This window comes from Taudactylus pleione, unplaced genomic scaffold (genome assembly GCF_031769625.1).
Source record: "Taudactylus pleione unplaced genomic scaffold, aTauple2 ptg000137l, whole genome shotgun sequence".
In the NCBI taxonomy this organism is placed as follows: domain Eukaryota; kingdom Metazoa; phylum Chordata; class Amphibia; order Anura; family Myobatrachidae; genus Taudactylus; species Taudactylus pleione.
The window spans coordinates 636299-648410 of NW_028284539.1; the positions used below are offsets into that span (position 1 = coordinate 636299).

General features: G+C 37.8%; 1 protein-coding gene across 17 annotated transcripts in view; it reads right to left on the minus strand.

The window, feature by feature from the left end:
- PTPN3 (protein tyrosine phosphatase non-receptor type 3) overlaps positions 1-12112 on the minus strand; it is a 753142-nt gene that overhangs the window by 45509 nt on the left and 695521 nt on the right. The gene's annotated exons all lie outside the window — the stretch shown is intronic.

The window sequence follows — 12112 nt, forward strand, 5'->3', positions numbered from 1 at the left end:
AACTTTGTCTAAGTCACAAATTCTTACAAATATTGTATAACATCACCTTCAGGCTGTGTGTATAAGGTGTATATGAAACATAAATTAATTTCATTTCTGTACACAATCTTTGTTTGAGCCATAAAATTATTGAATATATTGTATAAAATTACATGCAGGCTGTGTGTATAAGGTGTATATAACACATAAATGCATTCTGTGTGTATATTTGGGTCCTATTCCCAAGATATTTCATTATGGCATGCAAATATTCACAGCCAAAATACGGAATATTCCATTAGCCACAGTACCCCTGGTCCCAAGCATTTTGGATATGGGAGACTCAGCCTGTACTAGGACATGTGCAATATGTAGTAAATTCTTTATACATAAGATTGCACAAGCCCCTGTGCAACAACAACTAATCTTTTTATGTTGGGTTTGCAAGAAATTATTATACGCACAAACCTACTGTACAAAAAATATGTTGAGTTCATTTTGTTTTGAAAAATGAATTGGTATGTGAACATCATACAGTAGTTTCATAACTGTCAAACATATACAGTACTGCTCCTCACATACACATTTAACCACTTAACTGGCATGGTTGCATGGCAGATGACTGCAGCCAGAAGTGTTTCTGCTGACAACGTTGCATCATATGCTGTATGCTCTAGTTCTCAAAGAGAAGATCTATTCTGCAGAAGATCAGAACATATTTCCTCTGACTCCCGAGAAAGTGATGTGGTGGACTGTGACTGCTGACATCACTATTGGAATTGCACCCCAGAATGCAGTGCAAATGGCATTCTCGGGTGCATGTGCTGGGAACATAAGTGTGAGGAGGGAACCTTACTTGCCCCCCCCGAGAACTATTTGGATAGTAAATGCAAGTGCAGAGATTAGCTGCAGCAGGGTAGACTGATCATCAGTCCCCCCTGACACATGTTCCGCTGTGCTCCACATGTGGGGGATGGGGGGTGTAATGCCCAATTGGGGGATCTGCTATCAGTGGGGGTGGGGAAAAATAAACTAAGAAGATGATAATAATATTGGTCACAGGGAAGAAAAAAAGAGGGTGCAAAAATAAGGGTCTTTTTACAGCAGTGGTCGGGGAACAGGGGTATATTACCCCACATGGGGTAAAAATTAAATTCCTGGGGGTAATGGACGGACAGCCAGGCATGCATATAAATCTTTCTATAATATAGAATGATTCATATGCATGCCCGGCTGCACCACAGGGAGGCTCTAAGCTGGACGCCCGCTGAGATGTTAATACCAGCGGGGACGCCCGGCTCCTTCCCTGCAGCGCCGCGTTAGCCGGAGACTGGAGTTCTCTTCTGAACTCCAGCTTCCGGCTCTCTCCATGCGCACTATGGGAGAGACGTCATGTGAGAACTATTGTTTGTTTTTGTACAAGTGATACTACAGGGGCTTTATATGGGGGAACTAATACAGGAGCATTATATGGGGGCACTACAAGGGCATAACTATGGGGGCACTACTACAGGGGAATTATATGGGGGCACTACTATATGATTTCCTTCCTTTCAAATCAAAGGGGTAACGTCGATGTATCTAAATATATTTTGGAGTAAAAGGTAAAAAAGTTCCCTGACCCCTGTTTTACAGGGTTGGGTATGAAATACCGATGGCTTTCAAAGTGTAAAAATTTTTAATATATCAATAATTGTTCTTACATAAAATGATGTCAAGCTTACTGTCACCTTATAGATTATCAAAATTTGTGATTCTTTGGAGTTGACACTTTTTAAAACATAGCCATTAGCTTTGGCATAAAACCATACACATTTTGTCCCCTTGGGGACTTCATCAGGGGTAATCAAATAGGATCACAATCACTTCATATGTGGTCACACTGGATCCTTGTAAAAATGCCTCACAGAGTAGTAACATTGGATTCCAGAGATTAAAGCAGCAGGGTGGAAATTGGTCTGGAATGCCTAACTGATTGTTTATTTCCAGTTGAACCTCATAGCAGAGGTTTTTAAGCTTAGATGGGTTTTTAAGCTTTCTGTTGGCATTTAGCTAGAAAGCTTATAAATCATCCATTCGAATATTGAGGGAGGTATACCGATATTGAAGGAACAATCAGGAATTGATGACTACATGCTGTTTATTCAGTGCTTTCTGGTAAGCAAAATCTATTACTTTATCCACATGTACAGTATTATAAGTACTACACTATAAGTCTTATTATATTTGGCTTTAATTGAGCAGATTCCCCAAGGTTTCCTGTCAACAGAATCTCAGGTCCATCCCATCGACTGGAACCACCACATTGAAATTCAGATAAGCCAAAAAAGTTTTTTATTTGGTACAAACATTTTTATATATGAGCATGTGCACTTTAATTTAAATACTACACTAATAGGCGCATGTTCTTTCCAAACCTTCTCCTAGATTATCCTTATCCAGTTGCCAAACAAAAATATGGAAAGATTCCTGCCACCTTTACCAGAAGGACCTGTGTATTCACTAACCACATTGGACTCCTTATGTCACCTACTGAACAAAAAGTATTTGAGGCATAAACTTGTGCGCTGTCCTAAAAACATCTACATATATATAGAAGTTAGTTCAATATTTTAAATATAATAAAACATTGTTGTGAAGCAGGGGTCTTCAACCTGTGGAGCTGTTCCTCGTGGCCTGCCAATCGGGACACCCGTGGAGCTGTTCCTTATGGATTTCCTGCTTTGTCTCTTCAGTATTTTGTAAGTGAAACACAGAGGCAGGCATTTGGGTGAGCAGCTGCTTACAGTGGCTGGGCAGTCGCAGCATTTTTTTCCAGACAGTGACTCCCGAGTCCTGGCCACCAGTCATGTGATGCTCCTCCCAGCCATGCTGGCTGACACATCACAGCAGTTTTGGCTGCTAGATAGCTGGATGATGCTGGCCATCCACCAATCACTGTAGTGGGCATATCTAAGAATTGATTGGTGTATGGCTGGAGCTATCTACCAATCAAAGGAAAGTAAACTACAAATGCACAGTGGGAGAAGTGTTGAGCCAGAAGGCACAGCAGCAGGAGCTGAAGAGATGGCCGCCCCATAGAACTGTTGTCTGATTTTTGAATGGATCCTTTATGCTGGAGTTTGGCAGTTACGGGACATAATTGTTTGAGAATGGGGCAACTATCTGACATAATTAATGGAGGACAGTTATGGGGCATGATTATAATTGTGTTAGGAGGGAACCTAATTCAAATTGTAGGAGGGGCAGTTATGGGACATAATTGTGTGAGGAGGTGGCAGAGTCTAAATACCGCAGTACAGCATAGTGGCCCTTGGGTTTCATTGAATTTTTTAATGTGACCCACACTGTCTGTGAAGACCCCTGTTGCAAAGGATCTGAATATAGACATCTAGTGGCCATAGTATACAAAGCATGAGAAATTGCATGAGACTTACAGAAAACACTGAAGTCCCATAGTTTTATTGAGATACTTAGGAAAAAAAGTCTGCACAAGTTGCAAGTTCCTCAGAAGAGGTGGTCAGTGGAAGAGTCAGATCTCAAAGAAAGCCCCTGTTGCTCAGGAGATAATATTCAATTTGTTTTCCACTCCTTTGTCACAATTGGAGACACAAGTCCTAGAAAGAGGATTAAGCTTTGTGCCTTCTACCACTTCTGAACCCTTCCTTTGGAAGACCGAAATATATAAACTACAAAGACAATTGAAATTAAAAGAATTATTTGCGACCCATCCTAAAGAAGGATTTGAAACTAGTTCCTAAAGAACTATAGAAAATATCACCTAAATCCAGCTTTGACCCTCAGTCCACCAATGCGTCAATTAAGATATTTGTAAGATTGTTTGACACGCATGTGTCACAATGAGTATCCAATACAAAAAGAAATTATACTAATTGGATAGGAGCTGAATTAAAGCCATTAAATCCTTAGCAATATGAAGGACATTGTTATCAGATCTGCAGATAAGTGTGGCTCCATAGTGATCCAAGATCTGACAGATTATAAGAGAGATATTGGATGTCAACACTCTGGCAATAACACTTAAAAGCTTTTATAAGATCCTACAATGTAAACTCTCTATTAAAAAAAGCTGTTGATAATTCAATCATTACCTTGTAGATCATGAAAGCATTATGTAAAGACCTAAAGTTCACAAGAACTTGCACATGGTTTGCTTCAATATACCGTATCTCCATCTGCCTTGACACTTGTTTCCAAACTTGTGTAAAGGGTGTTGAGTCATTTTTGAAAGACACTACAACACTTTTATTAGCTCTTAACAATATGCAATACATACCTCAAAACTGCATATTGTGCAGTATAGATGTAATTTCTCTCTATACTTGTATGCCACACCACCTAGGGATCCAGGTATTGAGAAAAGTTATAACTGAAAATCTTCTCTACATAGGCCCTAATGTTGATTTTGTTAGTAAATTATTAGACATGGTCGTTACAAGGAATAATTTATTTTACAATGGTCAATTCTACCTTCAAACATCTGGCTGTGCTTTGGGGTACAATGTGGCTCCATTGTATGCTAATTCTTTTATGTTTGGTGTAGAAAATGAGTAATTTTTTTCAAACACAGCAATCTTTGAACATGTATTATAATACACCCGCTACAGTACATTAATGACTTACTGCAACTATGGACAGGCTCCAAGAAACATTTAAGTTCCATCTTGGATGGACACAATGCTGGTATGAATCTGGTAAAATTTACTTATAAAATGAGCGCAGACTCCACAGGTTTTTTGGATGTTACCATACAAATATCTAACATCAAATTCAGAACTAAAGATACACACAGGAAGACAGTATTATCCTCAAGACATTTTCATTCTAAACCTAATCAAAAAGGGTGACCATATTCTCAATTACTCAGAATATGTAGAATATGCAGCAATAAAATAGATTACATACACAAATAGACAACATGAAAATTAAATTTATAGCATGTGGCTTTGATCCAGTTTCACTGGAAGAAGTCAAACAGAAAGTATTAGCCACTCCCAGAGAAAATAGCTTTACTATCTAATAAAGTGGAATGTACAGTATGAATAGGAAAATCATTTGGCCCACAAGATATAATGATGATAATTATATACTAAGAAAAGCTATTAAATAAATAACTGGATAGGAAAGAGTCTGTTTTACTGGGTGTACAAAAAAAAAGAAAAAGATAAATCAAAATATTACTTTTATTTCACTCATTAAAATATTATTATTAAAAATAGCAAAATAATGTTTAAAAACAATATAGATGTGTGCAAAATTAAGAAATGGTGTTAAGAAACACTGGGCCTAATTCAGCACTGATTGCTATTGCGGTAGCATACGCAGATGGCCAATTGTTGCATACTGCACATCTATATGCACAGCAGTGTGCGTACATGAGTTAGAATTGTGATTGCTTTGTGATCACTCATGCACAGTAGATACAAAGTCATCGCAGAGTGAATGACAGCATTTGGGGCTGGTAACAAGAAAGTGGTCAGAGAAACGCAGGCGTGCCTGTCCATTTGAACACATAGCATGGGTGTGCATAAATTAGCCACTGCGATTGTCTATGGACCCTGAGTACCCATTGCATATGACAAAGTTAGCAGTTTCTCAGGGAAGCCAGGGCTGCTGTAAATGCCTGATGTTACTCGGTGGTACCGATGTGAATTCAGAGCTGGAAGAGCACAGAGCTTGAGAGTGGAATGATAGCAGGTGCCAACTATCACAGTGATTGTAAGCAGAGTGGACGTCAGGTACACAGATTACCGCAGAGCAAGGTGTTATACAGGTATGAATGAATGGACACTTCTGCATTGCAGACTTTTACATATTTGTTTAAAATGAACCATCTTGTGTGGTTCTCTTACTTTTGTATTTTAGTGTAGTTGTTAACATGTTGATAATCTTACTTTTATATTTTATGTTTCTAATTTTGCTATGAAATATATATATATTTTATTTTTTTTACTTTAGATGTATTCCTTCATTTTCGTGTCATAGTATTATTACTTGGAGTGTAAGCCTATTCTTGGGTTATAATGTAGTCTGTTATAATGTAGTACGACAGACATTGATACATCAAAACCTTGATAAAAGCACTAGAGAATGTGTCACTATTAAATGTCTTGCATATATAATAGTACAAACAAGGTAGAATTATGGGTTTTTTTAAAATAAAAAAGCAGACATATCTGAGTGTGTGCGCCCAATTTTTTATTTATGTTTTCACATTGTTTGTCATTTCAAAAAATAAGATTAAAAAAAAGAATAGAATATAAAAAAAACAATAAACATTGTACATTTTGTCAGAAAAGAATTTCCAGAAGGATTTGTAAGGGTAACACACTTGCAGATGTGTGATGGTGCTGATGCACCAAAGTTCCTATTCTACTTCCTCCAACACAATGATTTACTCCAAATGTACCTGTCAGAAGTTCAACAGACCCAACATATGATGGCAACATATCAGTGCCAGGTTATAGTAAGAGGGAGGCAATCAAACAAGAAATGTCCAGAATTCATAGTAGGCCAAAGTTGAAATAGATCATGGAACTATCTGGATTGAAATGCCAACTTTTTTTATTTTGTGCAATGAGACTTCGCAGCAGATTTGGGACTTGACTTATCCCGGATCCAGGTGGACTGACATGTACCCTACTCCAAGGTGGTTCCTGGGTAGGCAGGGCACCAGCTCGGAGCCAAGTAGTCTTTATTTAATCTTTAAAAGAAAAGGGTAGAGAAGGAAAGTGCTAACACACCATTTTTATATATAAGAAAAAACATTTATTGATAGTTTTCCACAATGAAAGGATGTTACCAGCTATTTAACAATTATTACTGAGCCAAGGTAATTTCACCATTAATAAAAACAGATCAGGAAAAATACTCAGAGAATATTTGCTGTTTTATATTATACCTTCAAAGATAATAATAACCTCTTGGTATTTACTGTAGAAACACAAGATCCTTATTATTGTAGAACCCTTAACAGGCTATTATCTATGAGTAACAATCACAGCTGTAATCTCTTTAAAAAATACACATAGTAACAACAGGTTCAATTTGTAACTGTTTCACAGTAATTGATATTCTTACACTAGTTGTTACACAAGTAGCAATCTAAAACAAAGTGGATTTCTGTGTAACAGCTCTTTTATGCAGTGTGGGGTTATTCGGCTTATTTTATCTGCACTATGCTGGATCTTCGGTTTAAAGCATAGTCTTTATGCATTTTATTCCAAGGAAAAGATATTAACTCTTTCCATGACAATTTTAAATCATAGCATGCATTCAGATTCTCCAGCTGATTCCAATCACACTGTATGGTAATTTTTTTCCACATGGAACTCCACACTCAATTTAAAATATAGTATTTTAGAAAAAATAATGATGCGAGTCTTTAGTACTCGTTAATGAAAAAGTGCATGCATGTTTAGGTAAAAATCATGGCCATATAAAAAATATATATAGTTTACCATGTCCTCCTTCTATTGGCTAGGGCTGGTGGTTAACCCCCTCCAGGGACTCTCTCTTCCCTCTCCTCTACCCGAGGCCCTCCCTGTCCTCAGCACATCAAACGGTCACCTCCAGACTTCAAACAGCCAGACCACCAGAGGAGACAGGGGATCCTGAGGACGTGAGCACAGCTAGCAGGTCTCTCAATAGCAGTGAAGTAAATGTGTTTCTCCACCTCTGCCCACTATTGACAGCTTCCTCAGTATTTTATTGAGGAAGCCACCGATACTTTGCAGAGGTGGAGAAATGCATTTATTTCACTGCTATTGAGAGACCAGCTAGCTGTGCTCACGCCCTCAGGATCCCCTGTCTCCTCTGGTGGTCTGGCTGTTTGAGGTCTGGAGGTGACCGTTTGATGTGCTAAGGGCAGAGGAGAGTAGAGAGAGAGTCCCTGGAGGGGGTTTACCACCAGTCCTAACAGAAGGAGGATGTGGTAAATTATATATATATATATATATATATATATATTATATGCCCATGATTTTTACTTAAGCATGCATGTACTTTTTCATCAACAAGTACTAAAGACTCGCGTCATTATATTTTCTAAAATACTATATTTTAAATTGAGTGTGGAGTTCCATGTGGAAAAAAATGGCTGTGCAGTGTGATTGGAAACAGCTGGGGAATCTGACTGCGTGCTGTGATTTAAAATTGTCATGGAAAGAGTTAATAACTGCTTTTCCTTGGAATAAAATGCATAAAGACTGTGCTTTAAGTTTAAGATCCAGGATAGTGCAGATAAAATAAGCAGAATAACACCACACTGCATAAAAGAGCTGTTACACAAGAATCCACTTTTTTTTAGAGTGCTACTTGTGTAACAACTAGTGTAAGAATATCAATTACTGTGAAACAGTTACAATTTGAACCTGTTGTTACTATGTGTAATTTTTAAAGAGATTACAGCTGTGATTGTTACTCATAGATAATAGCCTGTTAAGGATTCTACAATAATAAGAATCTTGTGTTTATACAGTAAATACCAAGAATTTTTTTTTTATCTTTTGAAGTAATAATATAAAATAGCAAATATTCTCTGAGTATTTTTCCTGATCTGTTTTTAGTAAAGGTCAATGTATGCTTTTCAGATTTGCCTTTGCTCAGTAATAATTGCTAAATAGCTGGTAACATCCTTTCATTGAGGAAAACTGTCAATAAATGTTTTTTTCTTATATATAAAAACAGTGTGTTAGCGCTTTCTTTCTCCACCTTTTTTTTTTATTTCTATTTACAGGGATTGAGTAAATCCCCTTTTTGGAAAGCAGCAGACTATGTAGTTTTGTAGTATAATTGGCACCAATTAAATATATTCTTTTCTTTAATCTCCCCCAGATCTTGGTGAATTTCTTTTAGAATGGAGGTTACTCTCCAGCATGCTGGTCCAAATTGAGTCATGCATTGACTCAATAGCTGCAGTGTCTCTCCCCACTGTCACACTAAGCCCATTGATTACTTCAACAAGGGTGGCAGTGGTGGATTGGGGTGGCACCAATGGTGGAGGTTGTGCCTCCCTCCATCCGACTGCAGCCTTTGAGGGTGGTCATCTCCTAAGAAAGAAAGAAACATGATTTAAATTTTTATGGTAAAGATCGATAGATATAATTTAAATATACACAAGTACCAGACACCACATGTGGGGCATCAGTGGCAGGCACCACTGAATGTTGTAAGTGGGCATCTGCCAACAACCCCTGTTCTAAGGTCCACATAATTTTCATATCTTGTGGGGTCAATTCCAATATCTGAGGGAGTGGACCACCTGGTCCTTTATTGTGCTCGATCCGGAACTTCAGTTTGCTACTGAGTCTGCTGAGAAGGTCATTCCATCTAAAGAAAACATAAGAATTTTTTTTTTTTTTTTTTATCATTTCTATGGCACATTAAAACATTTTACACACATCTATTGTTTACACCAAAAGCAATTTGCATATTATACAATTATAATGTACATACATCCTAAAATTATCAGCTCACCCACTATGTTTACATTTATTTTGTAACAATTTTTTTTTTAATATGGAGTATTTTAGTAATTCACCATTTCCTAAGATATGTTAGGGTACAATAACGTTCCCAGAATTTATATTTTTGGCAATTTAAATCCACATCCTTCCATGATCTTTAGGCCAAATTTTGCTCACTCTATGCAATCAGGATATCGCCTCTTCTACAAGGACCTTGTTTTCCCTCTTACTAATATGTGGCACTCGTATATTGCCATCTTTTGAGAGCAGCATGCTCCAGCTGGTGGGAGCTCAGTGTTCTCCTGGAGGTGATGGACCACCGTCTGGGGCATATGGTGCCCTATGTTGGAAACTGCACAAACTTTGCAGCTTACAGTGAGGTGCGAAGGCGCCTTCGCTGTTTTGGGTGCAGCCGCACCATCGTCCAGTTGGAGAGGCGGTGGTCTGACCTGAGGTGTACCAGCCGGACCTCCTGGCCTGGTAATGAGTGCAATAAGTATACATATCAAGATTTATGCATAAAGTGAGAGTGGTGGTATGCATGTTAATTAGCGCGCACCTCGTGGGGGTATTGCTGATTGCAAGTGTATGCTGGTGCAACTGTGCTTCCATTTTATATTTTGTGTAGCCATTTTGAAATGACTTTGGATTGCTGTACTGTGTAGTCCAAATGCAATTTGGCTCATAACACATTTCGGCAGCTATAGGCTGTAGATTTTTTAGTGCATATTTGCATGCAACTATGTGTGTATAATTCTAACTTATAATAATCATGCATGATTTGTTAAATTTTATTTCTACACATCTACATTCATATATATATATATGTATATATATATATATATATATATAGGTACACTCCCAGTCAGCCATCAGCAATCAGGCAGACATACAAATAACCGGATGGACGGCAGCACTCAATGCAGAAAAAAAGACACTTACAGCAGTGTTAAGAACCAACGTTTCGATGCAAGAAGCATTTTTGTCAGGGTGAAAAGTACATAGAAATAACATTTACCCATATAGAATCCCCTCCCGAATTGTCCATGGCGGCAAGCCGCCATCGCGGTCATGGCAGGCGTGATGACATCATCAACAGCAGAGTCACGCAGATCACAGCATCTGATCAAACCCACCAGTGCCTGCTGAGATGCAAAGTGACAATATAAATAAGCAACCATGTAAACAATAATATACATAGAAATATACTATAACAAGTCAAACATGGAGCTGTATATCAGCATGTGTTCTGTAATAAGCACAAGACAGTGCATGGGCATATTAAAATATACCAGATGAATCTATGGTAAGTTCTATACTACAAATAAACCACCATAGTCCATGGAGAAAATAGTAGGCATCACATGTTAACCCGTCCTGATCATGGTACAATGATATACGTGGCAGACTACCTAAAATAAGAAGAAAGCAGAAAAACAACAAACACAAATCAAAATAGAACAGAAAGAAAGCAAGATTAACAACTAAATTATAAAAAGCATGAAAGGCCCAAGTTTTCATTAAGTCCACGGGGGGACAGGGTATCCAGCTGGTGAATCCACCTGCACTCTGACTGGAATAACATCCAAGACCTATTATCACCACATAGCTATTAGTAAAGGATGGAGCTACGCAAGAGCCCAAGCTAATAATGTAAAACAATGTTCCCTCCAGTGTTATGCTGAGATCTGCTCCCAGGACCAAACTGCAATCAACAGCAAACTGCAGTTTGGTCCTGGGAGCAGGTCACAGCTTAAAGACTGGAGGTGAACATTGTTTTACATTATTAGTTAGGTTTAAGGATAATAACTCACCAATTCTGTATTTGAATTGTTTACAACCATCAATTGGAATTTTATACCCCTGATGAAGTCCTTATGGATAAAACATGTAGGGAAGTGTATTCTTGAATCCATGTGTTTATAGTGAAAAACATGCTTAATGAGCCCTGTATGGGTAGCAGCAGGGTATCTATTATCTCCTACCACTGTTAAGGCATTGGAAAAAAAATGATATAAGCAATATTTAATGGTGTATTAAATATGCGTCTATTGACATGAAATTTTAATAAAAAAAATGTTTTCTACTGAATCTAATGGTGGGCCATTATTCTGAGTGCTTTCTGGTGAGATAGTCTTTTTTAGAATCCTTTGGGATATATTGAATTATCCATCAACTTTGTTGAAGCTTTTCTAAAATTATCAGAGAAAGGAGAATCACATCAAGGTCCGGCTTTGAAATTCCTCTTGGACATTTGTTAATCCGATACACATTGGTGTTGAATTATACCAAAAGCCAAGGACTTTTTGGTCTATGTGCGCCCAAAGGTCCATGGCTAGGACCGAAACGTCGGAGCTTTACTATGATGCTGTAAATTTTTTTAAAAAGATGAAATAAAAACTCATTTTAGAAGACTGGTGAGTGCACCCCCTTTGTTCATTTTTTGTATGCAGGCATACAGGTGATCCCATTTGGGTGGCTACCCCAGCAATTGGATTTTCAGACGTGAGTGTGGACTAATACTGGACTTTATATATATATATATATATATATACTGTGTATTTGAAACAGGTAGACACAGAAGAGCGCACTCATAAATCATAAGATAAAATCACATACAGTGAGGTATTTGAAGACAAATATAG